This window comes from Aphelocoma coerulescens, chromosome 3 (genome assembly GCF_041296385.1).
Source record: "Aphelocoma coerulescens isolate FSJ_1873_10779 chromosome 3, UR_Acoe_1.0, whole genome shotgun sequence".
In the NCBI taxonomy this organism is placed as follows: domain Eukaryota; kingdom Metazoa; phylum Chordata; class Aves; order Passeriformes; family Corvidae; genus Aphelocoma; species Aphelocoma coerulescens.
In genome coordinates, this window is record NC_091016.1 from 4,585,916 (window position 1) to 4,613,270 (window position 27,355).

Consider the following 27,355-nt stretch of genomic DNA (forward strand, 5'->3'; position numbering starts at 1 on the left):
TGCATTACAAAGTATATAAATTTTAAAAATTAGAGGAAGTAGGTTGTAATGGTCCAAAGACCACTGTCCATCCCTGTTCACATCCAGCTTTCACAGAGAGTTTAACATCTTCCCCTCTGACAGCACAAAAAGGTAGAAGCACAATTATTTCTGACAACTCCCCATTAAGCCCTCAGTGTCCCCGGCCGTCCCACGGATGCAGCGGAGCGGAGCTACGGCTCCAAGACAAAAGCTCTGAGCGGCGGAGGGGAGGGGAAGGCAGTGTCCAGGCAGCTGCTCCTTGGTGGCTCTGGTCCCCAGTCTGACCCCCTAATTTAGAAGATGCTCCCAAACCTCTCTCTTAAGGGCGTCAGAGTGCAGCCCCCTGTGCAGTGCCAAACCCCAGCTAACAGGACTGCCCCCCTCAGCCTCCTTAGAGCAGAGGCTCCTTCTTTCAGGGTTCTGGCAGCCAACAGGATTTGGGAAATTGCTATGCCATAGTAATGAAGAAGCACTGAGCCTGAGCAGACTTTGGTACACAGTATTTCTATGGCAATTGCCTCGACTCATCAATGGCTAATGGGTGTTTTAAAAGAAAACAGAGAGAAAGTAGAAGAAAATGGACATTTGCAGGATAAATACACCGTGCACTGAGGAAGGAAAGCAAAGCAGTCAGGACTGTATGCAGCTCAGCCTTGTAGCAAGGTTTGCTCTAGAAAGAGCAAGGAAAAAAAAGTGCTTGATGTTGAAAGCAATAGAACTGGCGGTCTGAACTGTGCAATTAAAGTGTGCAACGCCTCCTTTCCAAAAGTTTCCATGAAAAGTCTGCTAATGAAATGGGCAGGGTACTCAGTGAGGAAGCAGAAAGGAGGGAAAGAGCCCAGATGCTCTGTTGTTTTGGTGAGGTCACAGATTTTGCTGTGGGCACAGAGAGCCACTGTGATCCTGAAGGCACCAAAGGAGTTTCAGTCTGTTTCCAGACAGCACAAAACTCAGCCTCCCCTGCCTTTACTTAGAACCATTGCTCTGAGGGTGACCTGGAAACACATTTCCAGAACCACCATGGCAGGTTGTTGTGACACCAGCACTAAATGCAGTCTTTGTCAGCAGCAGGAAGCATAATAGCAATGCAAACCCGGGCATTTTCTTTTATCTTCCTAAAGTCCAAACTGATCACTGTTCCTTCTGGGTTTGGGGGCAGAGTGAATGGGAGGAAAGCCTTCTACCTGCATTCTTCCTCGGACAGCAGCAAGCTCAGTCAGTCTTCAGGTGCCACCTGAAGACATCAGCAATGCTAGCAGAGTCTCCAGAGGCGCCAAGACTCTCCACCTCATTTCTAAAACATAGAGCAACACGGACATTTCCTTTGCAGCTGCTACAAATACTCAGAAAAATAACAGGGGCTGCCTTTTATACGACTGCCACACACACACACAAAAGAAACCCACTCTACCACATGTAATCACTCCCTCTGAGAAAACAAGTTGCTACGGGTTGTGCAGAGCTTCCTGAGCACACGGGATAATGAGGGAACAGAATATATGCCATGGGAGTTCAACTCTGAGTTTACCAGCACAACACTACTCAAAAAATTTTGAAATTCACTGCAAAATGCTACCTGGAGTTTTTGTGGCATCCAGAACAACCTTAACAATATCTTCTTAATCTCTCACCAAGAAAATAAAAGCAGCACAGATCAGATATAAAAGGTGTGCAGCAACTTGCTAGTGCAACTTATACGGCTTTGCTCTTTTGTGCTGAATATTGGCTTTATGCACAACTTCAGCAGGCACACAGAGCTGTCAAAGCCAGCACGAGGAAATGCTGGGGGCTGCAGCCGTGTCCAGCAGCCAGCAGGTCCCGAGTGCATGCATGGTGGTGCCGTAAAAAAGGAGGGGACAGTCCTGAAGGAAACCTGGTGACATCCTGAAATCCCAGACTCCTGTTTTACACAAGGAGAGGAGTAAGCCAGAGAGAAAACAACTCATGGCTGGGTTGTGTTGAGATCCAGCAAAGGTGGGCCGGAAGAGCTGCTTTGGCTCTAGCCCACATCCAGGGAAGCAGAGCACCCCTCTCCTCAGCCCTCTGCATAGAGATGAAGCTGGGGATTTTATGAACAACCCTGAAAAAACACATTTTTAAAGCCAAATTGTGCATATAAAATAGAAATTAATAGAAATTAATCACAAGTTAATCTATTGATTGATTCTAATATCAGAGCAGGATAGCTGTGATTTTAATACATTCCTTAAATATAAACATGCCTGTTTCATTGCCCCTAAAAAGGTCTTATTTTTTGTTTGTATTCCTTCTAACTCACTGTTCTTTGACTGTGCAGCACAATGTTGCAGTTAGAGCTGTCAAGCATCCTGGAGTCATAAGTATTTTTCAGACCCGTCATTAACAAACAAGCTTCCAATCTCAATATGTGTTATCAAAATGAGATCTTTTCTCAACAGCTGACAATTATGTATTATACAGTTACAAGTTTACAATTGGTGACACCATATTGTTAGATTTTGATCCTGACTTTTAACAGTGTGCTGCCTAATTACATTTTGTATTATATTTTGAATGTATAGTAGTATTTTACTCGTGGCCCCACTTTATTCTGCAATTTGTTTCTCAATAAATGCAAAATAATAAAAGCCCAAATCCTAGTGTGTGGAGTATTTTTATTGACCTGAGTGTTCTGCTAGTAAACACAACTTTGATGGTTTCATGAGTGAAAGTTTATTAGGCTGTGTTAGTTTTAAAATACAATTGCCAGGGGACTGATGTTGAAATCATTTCTTGCAAGACAAACTCGGTTTTGGATGCTTTCCCAGCCCAAGCACCACAAGGAAAGCAAAATGGCCATCCGGACACATGATGTTTTGCATTCATTCTTCTAGTGGCAAATGTTTAAACATTTTAATGCTGTCTGCCACTTAGAAAGAAAACAAAAAAAAAAACCAACAAAAAAAAACACAGGTGTGAAAGACCTGCTCCCTGTTTGGTCTCTTCAGGGTAGTCCTCACAAATAAGTAGCCAAATACCCTCCTTATAGGTCCACCCAATTGGTAGATACCTGTCTGCCCATCACAACAGTGACTAGAGAGTGACTTATCTATTGCCTTAAGTTGCTTCATATTTTTAATTAATTTATTTTCACCTAGTTTTACAAAGCCATCCCCAAACTCCCATCTCTGAGAGTTAGAGAATTAGGTCCAAATTGTCCTGTCCACCCTAAAATTTGCGACCCTGCCCAAGGACAGTTAAGGGGCTATTTTCCAGCGTTATTGGAAGGGCCTCTCCTGAAAAGCCACAACATCAGCCAACCACACATTTCAGATCTGGCAGCACATTTAGGGAAGTGCCACTTCCCAGGAGTCCTCTGGGGGAAATAGGAAGTGGGGACTCACTGCAGGGGGAACACAATGGAGCTGTTTTGAAATACCTTCTGTTCCCCAGATCCCTGAGCTGCCCAACAATAACTTGACCCCAGCCAGCTTTTAGAAGCAGCACCCTGTGGTCTTAAAAACTTGCATTTTAAGCAGCTAGGAGAAACCCTTCCCCTTACCCCACAGAACCACATGGTCACACGAACACCCAAAGTTTTAGCTCTTCTCTCTGCCAACAGCAGAAGCAAACTTGCTGGTACCAGGAGAGCCCCACAGCCTTAAGCGGGCAACACATCCGTGAGCTCCTCACTGAGCCAGCATCCATCCCACAGGACCTCTCCTCCTCTCTTACCTTGGGGTGAGCCATGGCTGGTGCAACACCTTTGCTACAAGGTTCCCAGGTAACATTCACAAGGCCCTTTGAAATAAGGTTTGGGAGATTGCTAGGAAGAGCATTCACTGGTAGGGGGGAAGATCATCACCAAGGGAGGCAGGAGCAAGAGCTGTGCCATTCCCCTGCCCACACACCATATTGTCTTCCTCCAGCAAAGCTACTCCAGAGGCTTTCTCTGATGCCAAACAACACGAGCGAGAAGGGCAAAAAAAAAAAAAAATACAGCCTCGTGAAAATGTCCTGTCTGTTCATTTCCACAAGCGCTAGTGAGACGTTCTCTAAAATCATACACATGTAAAAAGATCTAGAGGTTGCTGGTTAGTTTGTCATACATTTTTATAGGCTTTTCTGAATGGTTTTAGATTTGACATAGTAACTGACTGTTACTAGAAATAAACTGTAAGTCAATTCCATGCTTCCATAATTCACTGCCCAGGGTTGTTCAAAAAGATTTAGTGATACTTGTGATAGACAGCAAGCCTCTTGATGTTTTCATTTTCACTTAGTGCCTGTAATTCCTCAAACTTGCTGACCTCTACAGAACAGGATGGAAAAGGGCTCCAAAACTTCTTTGAAGGCACTCACTCACCAAAACATCTGAAACACTCTCATTTTTGCTTCTTTTTTTTTCCAGGGCACAAACAACAATATGGGAGTAAAGCAATTGCTGTTGTTTTTAAGAAGGTGACCGCTATTATTATCTCCATGATGGATCATGTGGTTTTAATAATTTATAATGGAAGAAGTTAACCACCCCCCCAAACCAAAAATGTATTTTTGTGACTCAAAATGTCAGTTCTCCTGACAGCTGCATATTGATATTTCTCTGACGGAGTGCCTTCATTTTGAACTTTACCTTTTCTGTAGACACTTTCCTCCCTTCTCCAAAAGTTAACAGATATATTTTAAAGGCTCCAGGTCTGGATGTGAAGAGGCACAAACAGATATATGCCTATGGGGTGTGCGACCAGGAATGCTGGTTAGTTGCACTAACAAACATTTGAACATTCAAATATTTAAGACACACTCACATTCCTGGCAGTTGTGCATGAAACCCACGCAGGGGGCAGTGACATTCCTGCTCGGGAAGCTGATGGCCATGAACTATTTAACTGTAACAGCAGGAAGAGGGAACAAGCAAAACTGCTGTTGCGGCTCCTCTTAATGCAGGGTTCCCGGGACAAAAGCACCTTGATAGTATCAGCACGGATCTGTCATTACGATTTAATTACCAACAACAGGCCACTGACATTTGAAACTGTTTATCAGATTCCGATCCTGAAGGTGGACCGGAGGCCACCTCTCCTTCCCCCAGAGGGTAATTTTTCCCTCGGCAGAAAACACCGTATGGTTAGCGCCGGGCTGGCACCGCACCTGGAAACACGGTCCCTTGTTTTCTTGGCGCAAGTGGAGACCTTCCCAATGGTGCCAAACACCACCGAGGGCTATGGCCTTACCACTGCCATGGAGCAGATGGGAAGCAGCCAGGATCCATGCCTGAGCTGGATTATTTTGGGAATAACCAAAAAACAAAGCATAGCAGCCTGGCTCCCAAGACAGTGCATAGCAGCAACAAGAAATGGAGACTTCTTGGGGTATTTTTAAACAACCTGATGATTTTAACCAAACTGGATGGAAGCACCTCCAGCAAAACCTGACCCTGAGGCGTTTGCAGTGGGGATCTTTCTAAAAGTTACAGGTATTTCACAACAGAATGAACACAATTCAGCTTTACACCGTGCAGTCCTGTGCAGCCCTCTGCAGCTGGGACTCACATAAATTATATCCCAAAAGTCTTTACAGACCAAATAAATAACAGAAAAAACCCCAAAACCAACCAACCACCCAACCAAAAACAAACTCCAAAAAATTAAAAAAAAAAAGACAAACAACAAAACCAAAACCACCAACCAACCAAAAAATAAGAAACAAACCACAACCCCCTCCCACCACCAAACCCAGACACCCTCCACAAAGAAAATTACTTGGAACAAAAACAAGAAAGGGAAAAAAAAAGAATTATAGGAATTGCATTCATATATTTCAATTCATTTAGGCATCCAGTTATTAAACAAGAACCTGGAAAGATGGTAAGGAAAAAAAATCAAATTTAGGCTTTGCATGAACTTCAGTATCTGACAGATGATTCTCCTTTACTCCTTTTCTTCTGTGCATTAACTATTTAATATTATTTTATTTTTCCTCTTTTAGAAAAAGAGAGAAGGAGATTGCAGGCTTTGCACACCCAGCAGACCCAGCAAAGATCTTTCACAACCTGTCTAGCAAGCCAGCAGCTTGCTAAAAATCAATCAGCTAACAGAAGCCAGCACTGCTGACTCACAGCCATTAGCTTTTATTTGGACATTTTCACATTTTGTCTAAAATTTACTTTTTGTCTAGAAGGTTTACACCAAACACCTCCATCTACTCAGACTTGGATGAACCTTGTGAGTCCCTTCCAACCCAGGATATTCTAGGATTCTCTCACATTCACTTGCAGAGAAACCCAGGAGAAAAGGTCATTTGTGACTCAGAAAAAACGAGGGAAGGAATAAATTGCAAAAAGGTGCACTGGAAGCTAATGTGCCTCTTGCACTTTTAGCTGGAGTGCAGGAAAAGCCCCTATATACACAGACACATAAACAAAAAGCACATTTTTTATGAATCGGGCCTTTAGTTTTAATTTCTTCTTACTATATAGAACAATTAAGGATGAGGTGGCAGGATGAGGATCTTTCCCAGCTCATCTGAAGCTAGGAGAGGTGGAGTTCGCTTTGCTGGAGGCTCCCATTCACATGCTTGGCCAAAAAAATGTGAATGTCATTAAGCACCTCTAGTAAAAATCCTCGTTCTGTACAGGTAGAAAAGTAAAAGCAGGAGACCCAAAAGCTTCCATTTGACCCCATCTCTCACTTTCAAATAAAATCAATTACAGCATCTCTACTTGTCTGAGCTTTCAAAGATAAATACCAATAAATACAGATCCAGAACAGCACCTAGAGAAACTCTTAGGTACGCATGTCCTCCGAGAGCTCCCCTCCTTTTATCTATGATTGATCCTCTTCACCTTCAGAGTGTGTCGAGGTCAGAGCTTAGTTAAGAATTCCTTTTAAAACATATTATAGACACTTTTCAATATATGCTGTGCATTTTGCAATGCAATGGATGACTACAGAATCACAAACCCAAAGCACATTAATTGTGGAAGCAATCAGCCTAAGTAGTGAGTATGTAGAGCTTACAGATGTTGTATGGGTAAGGAAGCATCTTCTAGATTAAGATACCATTTTTTTTTTTGTATTTTGGAGTTTTTTTACAACCACTTTAAGCATTTTCAAACAAACATAATTAGCAATGAGGACTGAAATGGGCTTGCAAAACACTACGCTGGAGTCAGACAGTGCCTTGTGACATTCCTTGTGGCTGGATGTAGGGGAACTCTGCAGTCAAAGTAGCAGTGAAGGATTTTACTGCAGGGAACAGGAATGGGTGTTACATTGCCCTGCTGCAGGTGAGGAGCTCCTTTGGCCCTGGTGCCCACCCCATAAATCCATATTAATGGAAAACCATCAAACCAGATGGCAGCCAAGAGGTTATTAACCCACAGCCAGGCTGGGCCAAGAGTGAGCACAAGCCCCAGCCCACACCATCACTGCGGGGTTTTTTAGCAAAAACCAACATTGTGCACAAGAGGAAAGGTTAAAAAATTGCACATTCAAGCCAAAGTGGAGTTTATCAAGCAAGTGGTCAGCACCGCATTGGCGGGAATTAAGGGGTCTCACCTGCTCTGGGGAGGGGTATTTTAATCTGAATTTTCCAGAGACTGAGAGTAAAGGATCTTTACAATCCCCTCCAGTCTCCCTATCTGTGCATCTAAGAGTCTAAAGAGCTTCCAGCCTGACTTTCCAAAACATCTACAGCTCCCCAGGAAGTCAAGGTAAATAGTGTGGGTGGCACCTCCAAAGCAGGCCCCAGGTCTGATCGAGCCCACTGCTCTGCTGCTGCATTCACTTAGGAATGACAAAGAAAATGAAAACTTGATAAAGAAAATGAAAACCTGGCAAAAGTGAACTGTGGAATCCTAAAACCAAAAAAAAAGGAAAAAACCTTCTAGCTCATGATAAACATTATAATGAACCCTCTAATTTTCCTAATGAAAGTATTATCTATCAAGATAAAAGTAAAATGATTTATTAGATTTTCAAACATCATAGAAATAAAACAGTAAATCAGTCCAGGCAGTAATTATTCTCTCTCAACTTGAAGCCATTAACTCTTTGCCTGCTGTAAAGACCTCCTAACTACTCTTTTTAATTCCATTACCCTATGAAATAGCTTTATATAATCCAATACTAAACAACAATCACTATTGACTTGAATAGGAGCTGAAATATTTTCTTCAAAATGCGCTTGAATTGATGAGAAGAGGAAGCCCAAGAACGTGTCTGGGAGGGCTAAAATGCTCTTAAAAAAAAAAAAAAACCCTCTGAAATTACAAACTTGTGAAACTCTAAGGAGGGCACCTGGTCACTGCCAGCTCTGCTCCTCGTCTCTCCCACCTCTATTCCCCTGCACTCATCCTGCTCTGGCAAAAATCAGCCTGCTGTGTTCACTGTGATTTTAAATGCTGCAGTTCTCCATCAGCTTCCCTCTTATTAAAGCACAGAATATACTGCTTGTTTCTACACAAAGTGTCCCCCCACCCCCCTCTCTCTCTCACTAATGGCTCTTTTCATGATCTGCAGCAAGGATCATTTAATCTGTGAAGAATGGAAATTTCAGTGTTTGTGTATCGTCAGTTATTACCTTTTATTTCTAAATTGTGTATTTGGAAGAGGAGGAAGGACTTAAAGCCTTTATTTGCTGCGGAGAGCAAATGTTCAAGGATACTGCAGAAAGCAGTTTATCCCAGCATCATTTTAGATGCTGAAACTGGAAGGTGCTCCAAGCCCCTTGGCTGCCATCCCCTTGGCATCTTGGGCAGCCTGTGGCACCCCTTGCCACTTCCCACCCATTGCAAGTCCAGTGTTTGGGGGCAGAGAGGAATCATATCCACTTTTTGCATTTATTCTGATCACTTTTCTCTATGCCAACAGCCCTGGAGGCACTCCAAAAGCCAGGCCAGCCCCCTTGCTACCCCCCTCATGCCACAGAAAACTCCAGCCATGCTCTCCTTTGGTGCTCCATGCAACCAAACAAGGCAGTCACAGTGAAGTACAGGTGGATACAAAAGGCACAAATGATAATAAAAAAAAAGTCTGTATGCACTGACGTCTAAAGCTAACCACATGTTAAGCAAGGAGATTGTAAAGTCCTCTTGAGTGGCTTAGGAAATTCAAGCACAAACAAGATCTGGGAGGCAGCCTAAGTGCTGCCCTCACAATATTATGAATATAAGAAGAGGAATTGGAATATCAAAAATAATTACATGAAAACAACAGTGTTTCTTTTCCAAAGAGCTTGCCCACCTGCAAGTCCTGGTTTTGCCGATGTAATCCTGCATTTGTCTGAGCAAACCGGCTGAGAGGGATTTAAGCAGGACTCACTGTGCGTGTGCCAGGGCTCAAATTCAGCCTGCAAGTTTCAGAGACCCTTGAATTATTATGGGAATTACTCAAGGGAGGAGTAGGAATTCAGCCTAGATGCTCATCCTTTGGTGACTTTAAGTTACATTTAGTATCATTATTTTACATCAAGCTTCTGAAAATTATTTAATTTTTTTCCCTGTTTCATGCCAAGGTCTTAATCTTTCTTGCACTGGCAGTGAGAACATTTTAAAGAATCATTTCCCGAGACACATTTAATACATTTCCAGTAAATTGTACATAAACCTGTCCAGCTGGCTGGGTCATTTCATCAGTGACACACCCACTGAGTGCAGGATGCCACCTGAGATTTACCTCAATGCTTTCAAAATCAAACTGATGATGGGATAAAGCTTTGCTGATGTGTGAGGGCGATGGGGAATACACTGATAACTGCCCACCAGGGAGTACAAGGATCTTTTTTGGTTTGTTATGGGAAAGATTACACAGTGGATTAGACAAAGGGGTTTGAAGATCAGCACTGAAATTACACCGACTTTAGGAAGAGCAGCATTAAAAAGGAGGCTGATTATTTAAAACCACTTAAGAAACAGACAGTGAAGTTTATCAAGTGTTTCTGAGCTGTGTCCTGCTCTGCTCTCAGGGACTGCTCCACATGCTTGGGAATGCAAACAGAAGTTTTCACAGGATGAGGGTTCTGAGCAGGATCTGCCATGTCAGGGGCAAAATACCAACAGTGACTTCCTCACAGTCAGTTCTGCTGAAATTACATCAGTAAAGAATGCTCAAGATGAACATTTTTAATGGCTCCTCTTATGAATATATTTGCTGAATCCAAGCAGGGGGGAAGAAAGAAAAGATCTTTCCATTGTTCACAAGCTATTTCTGATAAAGAGTGCAGAGGAGGCAAAGTGCTCAGGAAAGACATCCTGCTGAAGCCAACCTGAAGTGCACCACAGCAGCCTGATCTTAGAAAGAAGTGACTTGTTTGTGGTACAAACACAATCCTTTCCTGCAGGTGATCTTGTACCTTTACCAGCAATGTCACCAATGGAGCATTAGGGGTGGCACTGGCCATGGGGACCCCACATGTCACAGTAGGAGAACGAGTTTTGGAGCAGCACAGGGGTCCTTCTCAGTGACAACTGTGGTTGTGTGAAATATTAGCACCTGGTGTCACTGCTGAAGTCCTTAATGAGAAGCTGGGTGACTAGTTATGGCCCTGTCCCCTCCCTTTGTCCCCACCACCACTGGCAGCTCCCTGCCCGCCTCGTGCAGTTCTCAGAAGTTGAGCCAGGCTGGCATCCTCGTCGCTGTTCATCACCGCCGTTTAAGTGAATTTAATAAAATTATTTTTCTAAACTGTTTTAGATGCCATATCTATAATCCATAAAATTTATTGTACCTTTATGTAGAATTATACTGGAGTTGAATATATAAATCAATTTATAAGGTCTAATGACATACAAACGCTTAAAAACTAAAGGCGATGTAGTAAATTCAAATTACCATTACAAATGTAAGCTTTGTAGTCAGTGTGTGACCCGCTAAGGATTATATTTAACTCCCCTGAGAGTGGTTTATCATAAAACTTTATACTTTTATTACAGTGAATTATTAACTCCTCCATGATGTGAGTCATTCCATGCTCTGACTATAGCTTTTTTAATGACACTGTAATAGACATCTTGCTAATAGCAGTAGGATTGCTACCTCTGAGGTTAGAAAAAATAGAAAAGACAAAAAAAAAAGGAAGAAAAGAAGTGAAAAAATGCATGCAACAAATATGTGAAAATGCATTTCCCCAGAGAGCAAAAAAATAAGGACCTGTAAGAAGTTCCATCCAAGGCTGAGCTGCATAGAGGTCATGACAACCTTCTGACCACGTGGAGAACCAATGAGCTGAACAGGCTGGTATCTGAAATAACCAAAATGTTTTACCATTAGAAGATAGAAAAATATGAGTTATTATGATTTTTTTTTTTTTTAATATGGAGAAGAATTCTTTTTCCTCTTGACGCTCCAGTTTAATCAAGTGACTTTAAGATGTCAAATTATTTGACAATCATTCCTCCTTCCAAGGAAGTTTCCACAGACTTTTCCCAATCAACATTTGCACTATCCCCAGTGATGTGCAGTTTAATATCTGTATTTCCAGAACCTCCCTTGGCTGGAATTGGTCCAAAATCCTGGGAGATTTCTGGGCTCAGTGACAGGACAATCCAGACCCATAAAAAGTCCAGGGTTGACTTCATTATCAGAAAAGCAAATCCAAGAGAGGTGTTTCACTTCACCTCTTTCTTTTGCTTTTTATTTCAAATTTCAAAACAGGTCTGCCCAGCCAGGAAATGTCACCTTTCTAGATGAATTTCTCTCTCCAAAAACCAAGCTCTGCTCCAGTTATATTTTCAACAAAATTGACTGGATTTAAGATAAAGCTAGCCCATTTCTGACCAGATTTCCACATTTTGCAAGCACAAAGGATTTTCCATATGTTTGAATATGATTTTAAAATGGCATGCACACATTTTTCCACAAGAGAATTCTACCAAAAAGTGACTAACTACAATCTGAAGCATGCCAAGTCGTGTGGCACTACACAAAAATGAACCTGTGGGTATTTTTAAATGATCCTAACAAAAAGAAAAAAAAAATAGAAATTTCCCAGTTCTTAAATCTTCAATATTTTTAAAATACTTGTTATTACTAAAACAGTTCAAAAAAAAAAAAATCAAGGAGACAGTTTCCTATTTCCTCGTGACACTCATTAATCCATTTAAAGTGCTCCTTTGCTAGCAACATGACCACAGAGCTACTGAAAAACAGCAGGAAAATTAAAACTCGCAAAGAGAGGTCAAGCCTACCTGTACAGCAGAAAAACCCCAACAGAGTAGGCTGAAGCAGTCATAATGCAGTACAAGTTGTCTGGAAATTCAGGAGCTGCTCAGAGCTGTCTATATGATGATCTTACATTTAATAAATTTATTTGTAGCTGCTACTTTTAAATAATTGCATTTCCTCTCTTTTGGACAAAGGCACGCACACTTGAGGAACATTAAAAGGACTTTGCGTGAGTTTTTTCAACAGTGCAAAACTTCATGGGGAGAATAAACCGTAGAAAATTCGATCCTGCCACAAAAGTTTGCCTAATTTATCTGTTTTTTCCTAGAAAACAACTTTCATTTTCAGCCTTGCCGTGGCTGCAGTGAGGACTTTCAGGGCAGAAGGCTTGGAGCTACAAACCCTTTTATTTTGATTGGCATTGAGGATGTTTATTTGAGGAAACTATTAGTATTCCAAAACCCACAATGGATTATACCAGAGCAGGAGACAACAACTCTGTCTTGATGAATTCACACCTATCTCTACTTGCATTCTCAGGAAAGACTTGATGTTTACACCTAAGCAAAAGGATCGTATTGCTGCACAGAGCTAGAAGAGATTTACCAAAATTCTGGGCTTTAAAAGAATAGCTTTCTGCTTTCTGCTCAGCTCCAGTTCTACAGCAGCAAGAACAGGCTGCACCCTTCGTAACAGTGGCACATGTCCCTCTCCCTGCTCTGATCTTCCCACCACTAAAAGAGAAATTTGTCTAAGCCTGGTAACAATTAAAAAAACAAACAAACCGACCAACCCTCTGCTCAGTGCCACTCCAGCAGGAGTTTCTGGGCCAGGACTGAAATAAAGGAAAATAATGCCACGTGCAAACTCAGCCTGTGGAAAAGCAAAAAGTCTGCTGCTGTGACACCATGAAACAGTCTCTTTACACAGGTTTTATGGGGCAGTTTAGTGCTGTGCTCCTGTTTGGGTTTTTTGTGTCCCCAGTCTTTCTTTGTCAGCGTTTATTTATTTAACCATAAAGTCTCCATTGAGGCTATGGTTTGTTTACAAGTGGTTCCCAGCCCAGAAAGCAATTAAATATTACATTTACTAAAGCTGAGTAATGCTGTAAGGGTCAACTACAGTGACAGCAGAGCAAAGCCGGGTAGCCACTGTGGATGTCACCACTGTGTGTGCCCACCCTTTCAGAGAGGCATGGCCAGGACAGGGCACAGAAAAGTGCCCATTTCCTGGAGACAGCCCTGCTGAGGGCAGGTCCTGTTTGCTCATCATAAAACCTGGTCATTAACCCAGTTCATCAGTAAGTACACTGACCCCTGGTCCAGTCCTGAGCACCTCACCAGACAAACCTGTTTGCCTTCAAGGTGAAGGAGAAACACACACACAGAAGAGAATTTTTTTTTTTAATGGCACTGCACATGACTGAGCAAATTACCAAATTTATGCTTTACCAGACATGGGCACAGCAACTTAATCAAGGTCCAGAGTTTCCTAAGCTCTAACTCTGAGCTCTTACTTTGGTGAATTTTAATTCTCAGCTCTAATGTTGCTCCTCAGTAACTGCTGGTTTTCTTTGTTTTTATTTTTGACATCTAAACGTCCTTGTTTCTGAGAAGGAGATGGAAATGAATGAAAAAAACTGAGAGGTGCAGTGAATTATTTCACATTCAAATAAAAGAGGTGCTGTACTTCAGAAAGTTATAAGCACCTGCAAACAGGAGTTTATAATGAAAATGCCTTTTCAACCATAACTACAGCATTGTAGTAGTAATGCTATAATACAACAAACTATCCTATTAAATCTAAAGAGATTTAATAAGACGGTGGTTGTATATTAAATAAATGCCAAATTATTACTAAAAAATGGTTTTACTGAGGTTTAACAACTCTGTCTTATACTTGCTGCCTTATTACCCCCAAATAAAAAGCATGTACAAGAACATGTATTTAAACCATTGCATAAAGCACACAAAAAAAAAAAAAGTTACAAATGGATTATTCAAATCTGGAAGGAACCCAGCCTTTGAAAGGCTTTGGGTTAACAAGAACAAGAACAAAACAACAGCTTAAGTGACAGAAATTTTATGGTGCTACTGTAGCAAAATCCTTGAGGGCATTTGGGGCCGGGGGCTTTTGGTTGGTTTAGTTATTTGGGTTTAGGTTTGTAAATTCAAGTTAAATTGAGGTGGCTCAGAGAAGAGATTAACCTTAAGCTCTACTTCTGGCCAACAAGAGATGGAGGAAATGTTGCAGCAGGCAAGCAAAAATGCATTGTTGACAAATGACTCCATTTATAGTCCAGATTTCGGACACCTTGTCCTTAGTCACCAGTGACATCTAATTTGTCCCTAAAAAAACTAGCCCTTACATCTTTGTTACTTTAGGCTTTAGGTTAAGACGTGTGGATGTCCCTCATAAATCTGATCTCCTATAGGGCCTGTCTCCTTCCAGTAGCTCCCCAGTTGAGGGAAAAAACAACAACAAAACCCAAACCCCACCACTGCCCATTCTTTTCCTTCCTGTTCCAAAGACCTCATCAAGAATAAAGAAATTGTCCTAAATTTAGACATGGTAATCCCACAGTGTTTGTGTGAAATAGGTTAGTCAGACTGAGAACAAAAGGGAGGGAGCAGAAAGCTATAAAAAGCAAATGAAGGAGAGGAAAAAAATATATCTACTGTACTTCACTAGCCAGAATCACTGTGGGTATACACCATACAGGGACATCCGTCAGCACCAATCAATACGTGTGGTGTTAGTCATGGATGATAAATTTGAAAGGGATTATAACTGTAAACAGTGATCAATAGAGACTTGCTGGAAGAGACAGAGAGGAAAAAACAACCTTAAAATGTTACACGGTTAATAAAGTAAGGGGTCAGTCTTAAACAAAACTCCAGTGAGACCCACTTATTTCAGAGCTATTCGTACAAGGAGGGGGGGAAAAAAGCCCTACCGATTTTCATAAAGCAATTGCTACTAAAAGGGCACATTATTAATTTACAGCATATTTGCTGATCCCTCTGTTTCGAAGTCACATCCTCCATTAATGTTTGGTCGGAGATGTTTTGCTGGATATAAGCTGGCATCCCCCAGACCCCCAGAGAGAAGCTTGCTTTCCTCCTTGCTCTGCCCCCCTCCTTCCCCTCCCCTCTTCCCTACCACTGACTTCACTATGGGCACATGAGTGATCAGAGCATTCACAACGGTGACATTCCCCTCCGCAAACAAATTCATCCAGGGCTTCAAGTAAAAAATGCAGAGAGCCTGTGCTGTTCACCCACAGATGAATGGAACTATCCGTCTTGTCACCAGGGGTCGTAGCAAGAGGTTACTGCGAGTATATACCTTGGCTTCTGTGCTGACGTTTGCAAGCAGCTCCCTTGCAAAAAATAAAATAAAATAAAATAAAAAATCCTGCCATATCAAGCACTTATCCAGTCCCTCTAGAACCCTTCTCAGATCATGTCTTTCCACACCTTTGGAGTCACAGCTCCAGGCTTGACATATATATTTTTTTTCTGCTGACCTTTTAGTGTCCTTTCTGCCACAGTGTGTAAACCATAAGCTGATATATGAAGGCAATTTTTAGTGGTGCCACTTGTATCTGAGTGATTGCACACGCTTTACGTTTCTGGCCTGCCACCCTTCCACCTTTTGAAGATCTCTCTATTTCTTTTAAAGGAACTGCAACAGAGGTGAAAGGAAGTTTAACTGCTTCAAGACTTTGATGGCCCAAGAGCACCTGTTTTGGGTTTTCAAGAAGATACGCTGCAGATTGGCTGACCAGTGCTTATGCTCAAACACTAAATCTTTCTTTCCTTGTATATAGACCTGCAGGGGTTGAAGGAGGGGAAAGGAACGGCTGTGTAAAGCATTTTCCCAAATTTAAGCTGGCAGAGATCAGTGATCACAGCGGGGCAGCTTTGCAAATATGTTACCAATAAGCTCCAAAGATCTGGAGTTGCAGCCACGGGGACTGCAGCTTCCAGGGCATGGGCCTCTGAAGATTTTCATCGCAGGAGCAGGGGGATGCCAAATCTTCCTCTGGGAAGATTTGCAGCAGGCAGTTTCATGTAGCAATATTTTTGTTGCCCGTGTGCCTCACCCTGTCCCGGTCACAGCACTGGTGGCGAATCGCTCAGGAGGACGCAAACGACAAGGTGGTATCAGCCATTCCTTGCAGATTTGCAGCATGCCAGAGTGGTAAAATCCCACATAGCCACAGGGACACACACACACACACACATTATTATTATTGCAATAGTCCCTTCCTAATTCCCTAGGAAGCACAGGCAACAGAGTAGCAAGCCAAAGAGGACCACCTTAAGGCCAAGCCAAACCTCTCCAGGATTACCACCACCATATCTCAGGCAACAGAGGCACCACCCTTCAAATGTGGAACCTCAAAACCATACAGCATCCCAAAACAGGGTCACAATCTCAAGTGAAAGGTTGGGTGTGCTTCAGAGCCTGCAGAATCCTTGTCACCAGCTACAGCTGCATGAACAGAGAATTTGACTGCAGCTACTGTGAACTCCTTTGATCCCAAATCAACAGCAGAACTAAGAAAAGTGCATTTTTTTATCCTCATGTGTCCTGCTCAAGAAATGGTTACCAGGTGGGAGAAGGAATAAGAAGGAATGATTACAGAGAAAGTATTTGGGAAGTCTAAGGAAAAGTGTAACTCAGGAGAGATGAGGGAGATTTGGAGAAGAGATGAAGATGGTAGCACCAAAGGGATGTTGAGACTTTGGGAGGGCAACACAGAAGAACGGGAGTAGAGGAAGTGAATAGAGTGAGTTAGTAAGAGAAGGAGAATCCACAGGGTCCAAAAAAACAAGGGTTGAAAATTGTTATGAGGGAGTATTTCCAACAGACCCAACTCAGAGCCTTGTCCCAATCACCTGAACACACTATGCCTGTAAAGCAGGAAGGATTGGGTGCAGGATAAAGATACAGAGTAAATGCCAAAAATCTATTACTTTTTAGCAGCAGAAGCAGAGGACCACATGGCTGCCTCCAAGTGGGGATGGGAGGTTTCCAACCTAGCAAGTTGCTGCGTAGTTGCCATGGGCACAATTTGTGCTCAAGCTGTGCGCAGAGGCCAGGATTTGGCTTGGAGCCCCTGGGTTAAACATTACCTTTACAACTCTGTGTGGCACCTTTCCTGGGCAGGGGGGTGATGGAACAAAATTCCAAGGGACTGCCTGATTGGTCACCAGCAGAGACCCCCTTGAGTACTTGTGTGGCACGTCACAGGTGTTACACATGCCAGAGTAAGGAAGGGAAGAGACAGCACCAGGCAGAGAATCTACAAAAAGCTTTCACTCTGTCCTCCTTGGGTCTGATCCAAAGTGTGCTTTCATCGCACAGTCATTGATTTAAGAGTCGGAATGAGCCCTTTCTTCCAATGGGAGCTGGATTCCCAGCTGCCCTTTTTTCAAATCCTGGCCTGGTCATAAAGGGAGTATAAATAATTTTCATTTCAAACAGGGCTGCAATTGTCCTGTATTTTGATGCCGGACACTAGGAGTATCCTCTTCCGTGTCACGCTGGGAAACATCACCCACCTCACCTCACCTCCAAGGGCCCTTCCTCCCTCTCCGAGGAGGCATCCCCAGTACAGCCTGGGTTAGCAAAGGGGCAAAGCCCTGGGGGCCAGGCAGACATAAAGCTGCGGTTCCTGTGGAAGGCTGTAGTCTCGCACTAGTGGTCTAGTGACCCTGATGATATTGATGACAATTAGTAGACAGAGATTAAAATGGAAATGAGGGAAGGATTCGTCTGTCACTTTATCCATCAGCTGTAGCTTGCCCCAGGCAACAGACACACACTGGGCTTTTTGTTTTGCTGTTATTCCCTTGTTCAGCTCAGTTGGTTTCAGCAGTTTGCTTAGTTATTACTAATTTTTTCTTAAAACTGGTATAAAAAGGGGTTTTTTGTCAAATATCCACCACTGACAACTCACAGCACCAAGCACACAAACCATCCTTGCATGTGCCTGCTCTTGCTGCCTGCCTGATGCTTAGGGTGTTGAAGAGCTCTGCATTCTTCTGCCTATTTCAGTAGTTCCTTTTTCTTTTGTTATTTTAATACCTAGAAAAGCAATTGAACTGCTGGGCTAGAGCCTGAACGTTTCTGTTCAACTAGAGCCAAGGCAATGGCAGTACTAAGTTATTGTGTGGCTCTGACATTCAGGCTGGATGTCACTTGATGGGGAGGAGCAGTCAGTGCCATGTGTCCCCTCTAAGAAACCTGTCCCATCCACCCTTCTTCTCCCAAGACTGTAAATTGCCATTTCCTGAGACTGGAAGACACATCCCCTGAATTTTTCCTGAGATTACAACTCATGTATTCATCTTGAGGGACACTGGGAGGTTTTGCTTAATCCTAAAATGCCATAACTTGGGAGACAGAGAATTCTTGTGCAGCCGTTATAAAATTCTAGCCCACAATTACCAGACCATTTTGGTTCAGTAGTCCATCCAAAAGGAAAAAAAAAAAAAAGAAAAAAAAAAAAAAAGAAAAATATCATTAAAACATGCTCCTGAAGCTCTTCCACGGTCTGCAACATGGATCTGTCTTGATGACACCAACACTTCCACCCCACTTTCTTGTCCTCTCTTGTATCTCCCCTGACAGAATATATCTCCAGGATGCAACTTTGCTACTTTTATTAACAACACCTCATTCCAGTGTTGTGTATATGCTACATTTGATAGATAACGAGCAACAACACAGACAGAGAGCCACCCTCCCCCTGAAAAAAAAGCAGATTCAGTATTCATAAAGTATTAGAGAGCAGGCTCACATCTGCCACAGTCTTTTCACGGCTTCTGCTGTCACCAGCTCTGCTGATTTGCTCCCGGGAAAAGCCTGGGCACAGACATGGCAGGAGCCAAGGAGCAGAGCTCAGGTCCCCCCCTCCCCACACACAGACACACACTCCAGGTTCCCAGGGGACAGACACAAATAAATAGAAAAGATGCCTCTGCTGCCACCGGGGCACTGGCACAGAGAAAGCTCCTTCCACTTAGCACAGTCAGAGCAATTAAGGGCTCACTCCTTAAGCTTAAAAAGTCCGTGCTGTGGTCCTGATCCTGCAATGAGATGGATGGATGGTTGTCATTCACGCAATTTCACTGTAGATCTTAAAAGAAATCGTTGGAAATCTGCGATTTCCCAATGGGAATGCAATCACTGTTATAGGCTGAAATCTTGCTGGAAAGAGGGGCTGGGGCAAGGCAGCAGGTATTCTGCTACGCCATGAGAGGAGTAGGGAATGATTTCTACCTCCATCCACACATTTCCCAGTTGGGACTAAACCTGAACAACCTGATTTATTACACCTGCTTTTCACGTGGTTAGCTGCAAATGTTTCTCAGGTTTCTACTGCTGTTGATGGACTACTGACTAATCAAAAAGTCAGGAGTGCAAATTTGCAGTACTGGCTGCTAGCCAGTTTGCCCATAAAAGGTTTCCAAATGGTCACTGAGCCCTTAACCCTGATGAAAACAGCAACAAAGACACTGCCCCAAGCTCCTGCTCCTGCCACAATCTCCCTCTCACTTTGTTGCATGCAAACATCATTGGTTTGGGGTATGAGGTTTTTTTTCAAAAAAAAAAAAAAAGTACAATTCCAGAACATGCAGCAAAGAGGCCTTTCTACTCATTAAAAGCTACATGTGGGTGTGAATTATTTTATATCCTCCTCAGAAATTATCAGACCACCTCAGAAAATGATTAGTTTTCACATAAGGTGCCAGATCCTCTGGTCCATTTAGGTTGCTTTATGCCACTTTGATGGCTCAGCTCAGCCCTAAATAAAAGAGGCTTAATTATCCTTAGGATTTCTCCTGCCTTGGGAAATCTCCAGGTAATGTGGAAATGCCACAGGGACTCCTACACCACCACAGCTATTAGCGGCGGCGAGCAGTGGCAGGGATATCCCCACGCCCCATTGATTTCCTGCTGCCATGGCTGTGGGCATCTGGCACAGATGAGGGCCACCCTCGGGCTACTGCTGTTTATGCCAAGGAAAAGCCTGAGAGTGGGACAGCCCCAGGACCACTGCTTGAAAATAACCGTGCAAGGCTGAGCCTAAATCAAATATGGAACACTTACAGCTTGTTTGGAATGCTCCATTCCAAAAGTCCATGGCTCGTGGGAGAAAAGGGGCTCATGGCTTTAGAAAACGTCTCCCCTAGTTTTCCAAAGCCTTCCCTCTTGCCGGAATACAAGGGACATGGAGCTATCCTCAGCCTCAGAATAATCATCTTTTCTCAGAAAATGACCCATGGCTGCCACTGTCACCCTGAGCAGTCCCACTCCAAAGGGATGTCAAGTCCAGGGTGCTCCTCTCACACAGAGGCTGCACTGGAGGACTCCCCTGGCCAAATGAGCCAGGCAGTGAGGGCTCCCCTGCAGACACAGCAGACAAAAACAGGGTCTTTCAGGGCAAATTTCAGCTCACCCTAAAGAAGATGCCTAGAGGTGGCCAGCAGAAACACCATCACACACAGAAGTGGGTGACCAGCTCACAGGTTTGTGTCGTAGCCACTCATGTCTCCTCCTGGTATCTGGGGTAAGATGGGTGGGTTTGCAGGTCTGTCACCTGTATACATGACAAAGACACAGAAAGACAGGGGATGGACTTACACGGGGGCACTGAACACAACACAAAGAATGGGGCCACATCTCCTTGGCAGAAACCCACAGCCTCTTCTCACCACATACCCCAGGCAGTGCACTTCCATCATGAAGCCAAAACAGGGTTATTTGGGAGCTCACATTTCACTCGCCTTTGTCTGTCTGCCTTCCTGAATCTGCAAACATCACTGCCATACAGCAGATCTGTGTCACATTCAGAAAGCCAGAATTTCTGCATCATGCTTAAAGGAAAGCTGAGATTTTGACAAAACTGATGGGCAAGCTCCCCTCACACTAGAGAAAGTTTCTTATGCACCACGGGCGAGTGGGCGAGGGAATTTGTTGAGACCTGTCGTAGCACCAACAAGAACTAAAAAATCTTGCAGCAGCTACTGCCATCTGAGCCTGTCAAATTCCACTGCAAACAATATGTCACTCTGCTGGGGAGGCGGCGAACAATCTGAGGGTGAGAAAAAGGGACGTCTGAAGTATCCAAAAAACTCACTCCAAAGGTTTTTTAAAAGAAGAGAGCCCATCCATGCACACGCATACGCACACACACACGCGGTGCCTCTGGCCAACAGGCATTCGCTGGAGAACTGCAGCTTCCATGTTTTCATCAGTTTTTAAAGTATTCCCCAAGCCCCTTGGTTCCAGTAGGATAATGTCAATTCTGGCACATCTTTCTTAAATTCGTGGCCAGAGAGCACAAATACTGATGGAGCAGGCAGGCTGCAAAAGCTGTCTACCTTTCTGCCAATGTGCAGGATAACAGGCCCTAAAAGGACCAGGCCCTTTTTTGACCGAACACCGGTTTAACCAGGTTCTGAATTGTACACTGGCAGAGATAATTCCATTTGCTTTGCTCCCTCCGGGGCATTTGGAGAGTTTAAAAAAGGTTGAGAAGAACAGGGAGGAATGGGAACATCAGAGCACCAGGCAGTGGCCCCGTGCTCCAGGAGCATTTTCCTCTTCTTTCAAACTCTCCCTCAGAGCTGCATGTGTTGTCTTCCACACTTCTTTGCTTCCTCACCATATGCAGTATTCCCAACAAGTAAACCTTCTCCTCTGGAGATACCGAGGAATGATGGCAGGGCTGCAGAGGAGAGCAGGGAAGCCCCCTTGCACTGGCCTCTCACCAAGGGATTATTAGCCAGCAGGATTTTCAAAGCCTTTCCACTCTTTCCAGGCTGAGTGTTAATGGTTTTCCATTAACTGGGTTTTAATATCCCAATGCTTTTTACTGCATCAGAGCCTTGCAAAAGATACCATGGTAAAGGATATATTTTGGAACATATTCCCAAGAAACACAAAGCTGACAGTTCCCATCTGCTTTACGAATTGGCCCTTCCAGCAAAGGAAAATCCACAGGCAAGGGAATACGGCTTCTGACTTAAGTGCAGTGCTCTATATAAAATTTAGGGGGAGGAGGGTGATATCCCTCCCATGATATCTGTTAACATTGTCTCTAGGAAAGAAGAGGCAAGCAACACAATCATACAACAGCTTTGCTGCAGTGAGAGTGAAATATCCTGGAAAACATGCATTGAATTAAAACCTGAAAGTCTAAGAAGAAAATAGAAAATTAGAAACCTGTGTCCATTGAAAAACAGACTAGAAACAAAACAGATCAACAACTCACAGAGCAAAACAGCTTACAAATTGGAACAATCAATATGAATAACAAGAAAACCAAAGCTGAGGATCAAAACTGAAAGCACACTTGCTAAGTCTGAAATAACCACATTTCTCTCTGAAATGCAAGGCCAAAGCTACTTCTTAAGGACAAATCATTGATGTTAATTACCTGCACAAGTATGGAGAGCGAAAGCAGAAACCTCAAGTTCTTTCAAGGGAGATAGGGAATGGAAAAGGACATAGTTTCTTCAGTGTGCCAGAGCAAGGGCTTTTCTTTCCCCGACCCCCTCCAGCCCTCCTTCCCCAACAATTGTTTCATAACCACAAAAATAGCCAAAACCAACTCCCAACATCCTAGGAAAATACCTGAGTTGAAGTACTGACTTCGCAGAATAAACTCCCTTAAAAATTACACATTTGAAAATTATAAGAAACCTCCTGAAAACATTCAGCTAATGAAACCAAAGCTTTTGTTATGAACACTGTATGTCTGAGCAGACCTGACCTTCCTAGCCTGTAACAAGATTCCCAATTCCTCAGACAAGCACAAAACCACCTTCAGTGTCGCCTATTTTAGTCGCAGGAGCACCTCTCCTCCCTTGTCAGGTACCATCTCACAGCCCCGTGGAGTCTTGTTAACTTTCTACCTTTTGTGCTTCTCACTGTTCAAAGATTTCTAAAAACTGCACACAAGAAAGAATTGCAGAGAAACTTGTCAAGGCCAGTCGGTCTAAAGTTGGACCTATCAACTGTGATTTGCTTTAGGAACAAACACAAGCAATAGCCTCTTGCCCCTTTTCTCTGACTGTCAGCAAAGAAAGGGGAATCTCTGAAAATGATCTAAACCCCATTTTCCCAAGCACCAGTTAGCCCAAGAACAACTACATTGAACCTTCAATTTAATATCCCCCAAATTGCTATATTTTTCCTTGTTTCATATAAATCTGATTTGTCCAGATATATTTCAGGTTTTCACAAGTTGATTGAGGTTTAAAAGAAATATGATCCTCTGCCTTTGCAAAGGGATGGATATTTTTATACCCAGATAAATTCCCCGCAGCACGGGTCCAAACACAATCATCACCTCAAAAGGGAAAGCAGTGTGCCCAGGAGAGGAGGAGTGTACCTGGCTGTTGGGGTCTCTTCCCCCCTGCCATGTGGTCCTGGGAGAGGGGCCCTGGGAGGGAGACACAGGATTTCCCTGCCCCTGGTCAGCCTCGTTCCCCATTGGTTATTTTGTGTTCCCCTGCACGGGCAAGGACCCTCGGGTCCCGGGATTGAGGAGCACCTTGGCAGATCCCAGCCATGCGGCTGGACAAATAAACATCTCTGAAACATCTATCAAGAATCGGTCCATAAATATTTCTTTTCCACGGGACTCCTTGTTTGATACGCGTGTTGCAGTTTCCCCCACTGTAACACCTGGCTTCACAGAATGTGTGAACAGCACCCTGAGAATAAAACCGGGTTTGCCCCCCGGGACTTCCTCAGCCAGTGGCGTGAGTGCCTCTGGCTGCAGCAGGAACTCCCTTAGCAAAGGGATTACTGGTCACACCTCTTCCCGCTGTGCCTAACCCTGGAGGCTTTGCCTGCAGGCATCACTGATGCAGGCAAAGATTAAAAAAATATATAGGTAGGGACACAAAAAGAAAGGGGGAGAAAGGATGAAAAGGAGAGGGGGACAAAAAAAAAAAAAAAAAAAAAAAGTGAATATGTTGGGGAAAGGAGGCATAGGACACCTGGAGACTGGCCGTGCCTCAGGAGGCCAGTGGGCGCCCCAGCCATCCAGCTGAAGGGCAGCAGTTCTCATGTCACCCTGCCAAGTGCCTACCGGAAAGGCAGGCAGTGCAGAAAGGAATCCTGTTAGGGAATAGGATGACGCCAAGCAGTTGTCTTTCTCTCTATTTTTAATATGCCCTTACCACTGCGCTGGCATTTCAAGGAGCCTGTGCACCGCGCCTCGATGGAAAGCCCAACCTCGGCTGCTCCCGTGGGTCTGACAAGCTCATCCTAAAAAGCACGTGAGTAAGTCAGAGCCAGGGGCGGAGAAAAGCGCCTGATCCACATAATTTCACAGTTTACAAGAAACTTGGTGGAAAAGGGAGAGCTCAGCAGCAGAAAGGTGCAACCCTGAGCTCATCACTGCGGAACGGGCCCCGCGGTCCTTCACCAGGGTCGTGTTTGACCACTGGGACCCCCACAGACAGCCACTTATGCTGCCTTAACGATCCCATTAAACAAAGCACAATTAGAGTTAACTTGGCCCTTTGTAATGTAATTGTCACTGGTCCCATCCCTCTTTAGGCTGTTGTAGGGAGCGACAGCTCGATTTACCACTTGAAGAGAGCTCTTGGGAAGTCATCTGCCAGGCTAACTGTGGGAGAATGGTATTTCAAAGGGACAGATGCAAAATCACTCTTTTTTCCTCAACATTCCTGCCGTGAATAACTTGGAAAGGGCCACTTTGGTTGCAAGCTCCACGTCTCCTTCTGCCTCGGGGTTGTTTCAGAGGAGACAGCACAGGCTCTAGGTTAAAAATTTTGGTGAGCCGTCTGCCTGAACCTGCTCGTTATTTAGTTTGGCCTTAGGACAGCGATTTTGGGACCTTCAAACGTGCCGGGTAAGAGATGCCTACTTATTGTTTGGTTGTTTTTTTTTTTAATGTGAGGGACTCCTATCCCAAATCCTAAATTTAATCAGTCAGACTTGATTTACCCCTCGGCTTTGGGGGGCAGGTTGGCACTAAGCAACTCCTCTTAATCTATCCATCAGTTGTCAGGCGAAGTCTGGAGCAGGCAAGGAGAAGCAGCAAAGAAAGTAACTTCTGAGCAAGTCAGAGGAAGGCATCTGAGAAACTTCCATTTTCAGAGGACACGCAGGCAGGGCTGGCTGGCAGTGCGAGTGTGGCTCTGAGCTGGAGAGGATGGGATCTGCTTTCTCACCTTCTGAAAAGATTTTTTCAGAGCGAAGTGCAAGTGGTAATGAAGCTAAAGGAAACAAAACTGTGGTTTGGGAGTGCAATCACAGATGTAACAAAGAATAAAGTTTAGCGGTTTTGAACAATGCTCCTTAAAAAACAGCTACTCCCTGCGGGAAAGCATGAAAATGGCCCCACAGGAGCTAGAAAAGGCAGAAAATTGGGAAAATACTAACTACAGATTTGGGAGTTTATATGAAGGACCAAGACAAGATTATAGGGATAGACAGAGAGTGCATCCCTGTCAAGGAAGTTGTGGGAAATCTCTCTGCAAAGGTAGTTGGTCAAACTGAGCAGAAGCCAGTGTAGGCATGTGATCTTATAAGGATCCTCTTGCCCTATGAACAGAAAAAGTCAGAAAATTCTGCATATGTAACCACAGCCTGGGCAAATGGTGTGAGGGTATTGGTTGTAGTTCAAAATCATGTTGTTAAGAACAAAATTACAAAAGTGTCCACTTACACAAAGGGATGAAATTATTTAATTGCCTATGCACCTCTGCTAGAAGTCAGATAATGAATGAGAGGAATTAGAATGGCTGATTTATGAGCATAAATTTTACTTGGTTAATATTACTAGGAAAACTCACATGATCAGGACATAAACATGCCTAAGCCAACTCAGTGAGTTCAGGTGTGCAAAAAAGAAAGGGTGCAATGCACCATCTCAAAATCTCATCACCTCTGCAAGTCTGTGCAAATAAGACATAAAAAGATTTCAGCTGAAAATAGCTGGTGGATCTGTGTTCTTACAAACACACTGGAAGGAGTGAGCTGCTTGGTGCCTGCTACACCCCACCAAAACAGCATAAAAAACACGATGACCAGCTTCTTTAAAGTCTTATTTATCATGTGTTGGTAAAAAAAGCTGTGTTAACATATGGGACTTCAATCTGAATGGCATATGCTGGTGTTCTCAGGCTACCAGCACTAAAAAGTCCTCAGAATTTCAAAAATTACAGGCAGCCAATTTCTTAACCCAGCTTGGGGTAGACTGCCTAATGACAGATCCAGAGGAACTGATCCCAGATGTTAAAAATTAATGGTTACTCAAATGCCAGTGATCATGACTTGATCATATTTGTTGTCAACATATAGTCTCAACTCCAAAGCAATGTGTGTGTTTATGGGCATCCTAGCATGTACATTCACATGGCTGCTGTTGGACAAAAATCATTCTCACAGTACTGAAATAATTATGAGCAATATCAGCTACAGAGGGGCCTTTTCATGGTAATCAGAAAAGTGTTAAGAATACATTCGTAGATTTCAAAGGCCACAATTTCACAACCAAGAGACAAACTGACAGTATTTAAAAATTTCTCTCAGTTTACAAGTAGGCATAGAATGAAAACACATTTGTTTCAACACAAAGCACTAATGATATAAAGGAATACTGATAATAACAATTATAAACCAAAAGCTAATAACTGTAGGGATTTGACAAAGAGAGGCAGAAAGGGGAAAAAAAAAAAAGAAATCAATGAGGAAAGGATATCTAGGACTTTTAAAAGCATATTGAGAACAAAAATGTTGTCATCTGTTACTGGAAAAAAATAGTAAAAATGTAATAATAATGAGGAAAACATATAAGAATTCAATGAATACCTGTCTTCCATATTTGGGAAATAGGGTTTTTTTTACGCATATTGTCTCAAAACAATGAATCACACTCAATCTCAGCAAGGAGTGAAAGGACTTTAAAACAGCAGCTAGAAAAGGGAGAGATTTTGAAGTCAGTCAGTTGGAAAATGTGCAGAGAACGGGCATGGAAGCTCTCCACCCCACAGGGACAAGATGGGATTTACAATACTCCAGAAGACCAAAGCAAAGTAACATTTCTCCAAAATTTAAAGAAAACAGATGGGGTCCTCCAGGTACTGTGAGGACTGTCATTCTAATCTTGGGTAAGGTAATGGACAGTTAATCCAAAAATTATATCTCAC

General features: G+C 43.3%; 1 long non-coding RNA gene across 8 annotated transcripts in view; it reads right to left on the bottom strand.

Moving 5' to 3' along the window:
• LOC138107556 (uncharacterized) overlaps positions 1-27,355 on the bottom strand; it is a 247,214-nt gene that overhangs the window by 114,460 nt on the left and 105,399 nt on the right. For 4 of the 8 annotated variants that reach the window (XR_011149605.1, XR_011149601.1, XR_011149602.1 and 1 more), the window contains exons 2-4: positions 20,620-20,760; positions 11,130-11,220; positions 9,225-9,330 (exon numbers count right to left, since the gene is read on the bottom strand). This is a non-coding gene — a long non-coding RNA (uncharacterized lncRNA). The remainder of the gene's footprint in view (positions 1-9,224; positions 9,331-11,129; positions 11,221-20,619; positions 20,761-27,355) is intronic. The other 4 variants (XR_011149608.1, XR_011149606.1, XR_011149603.1 and 1 more) reach the window with 2 other exon arrangements.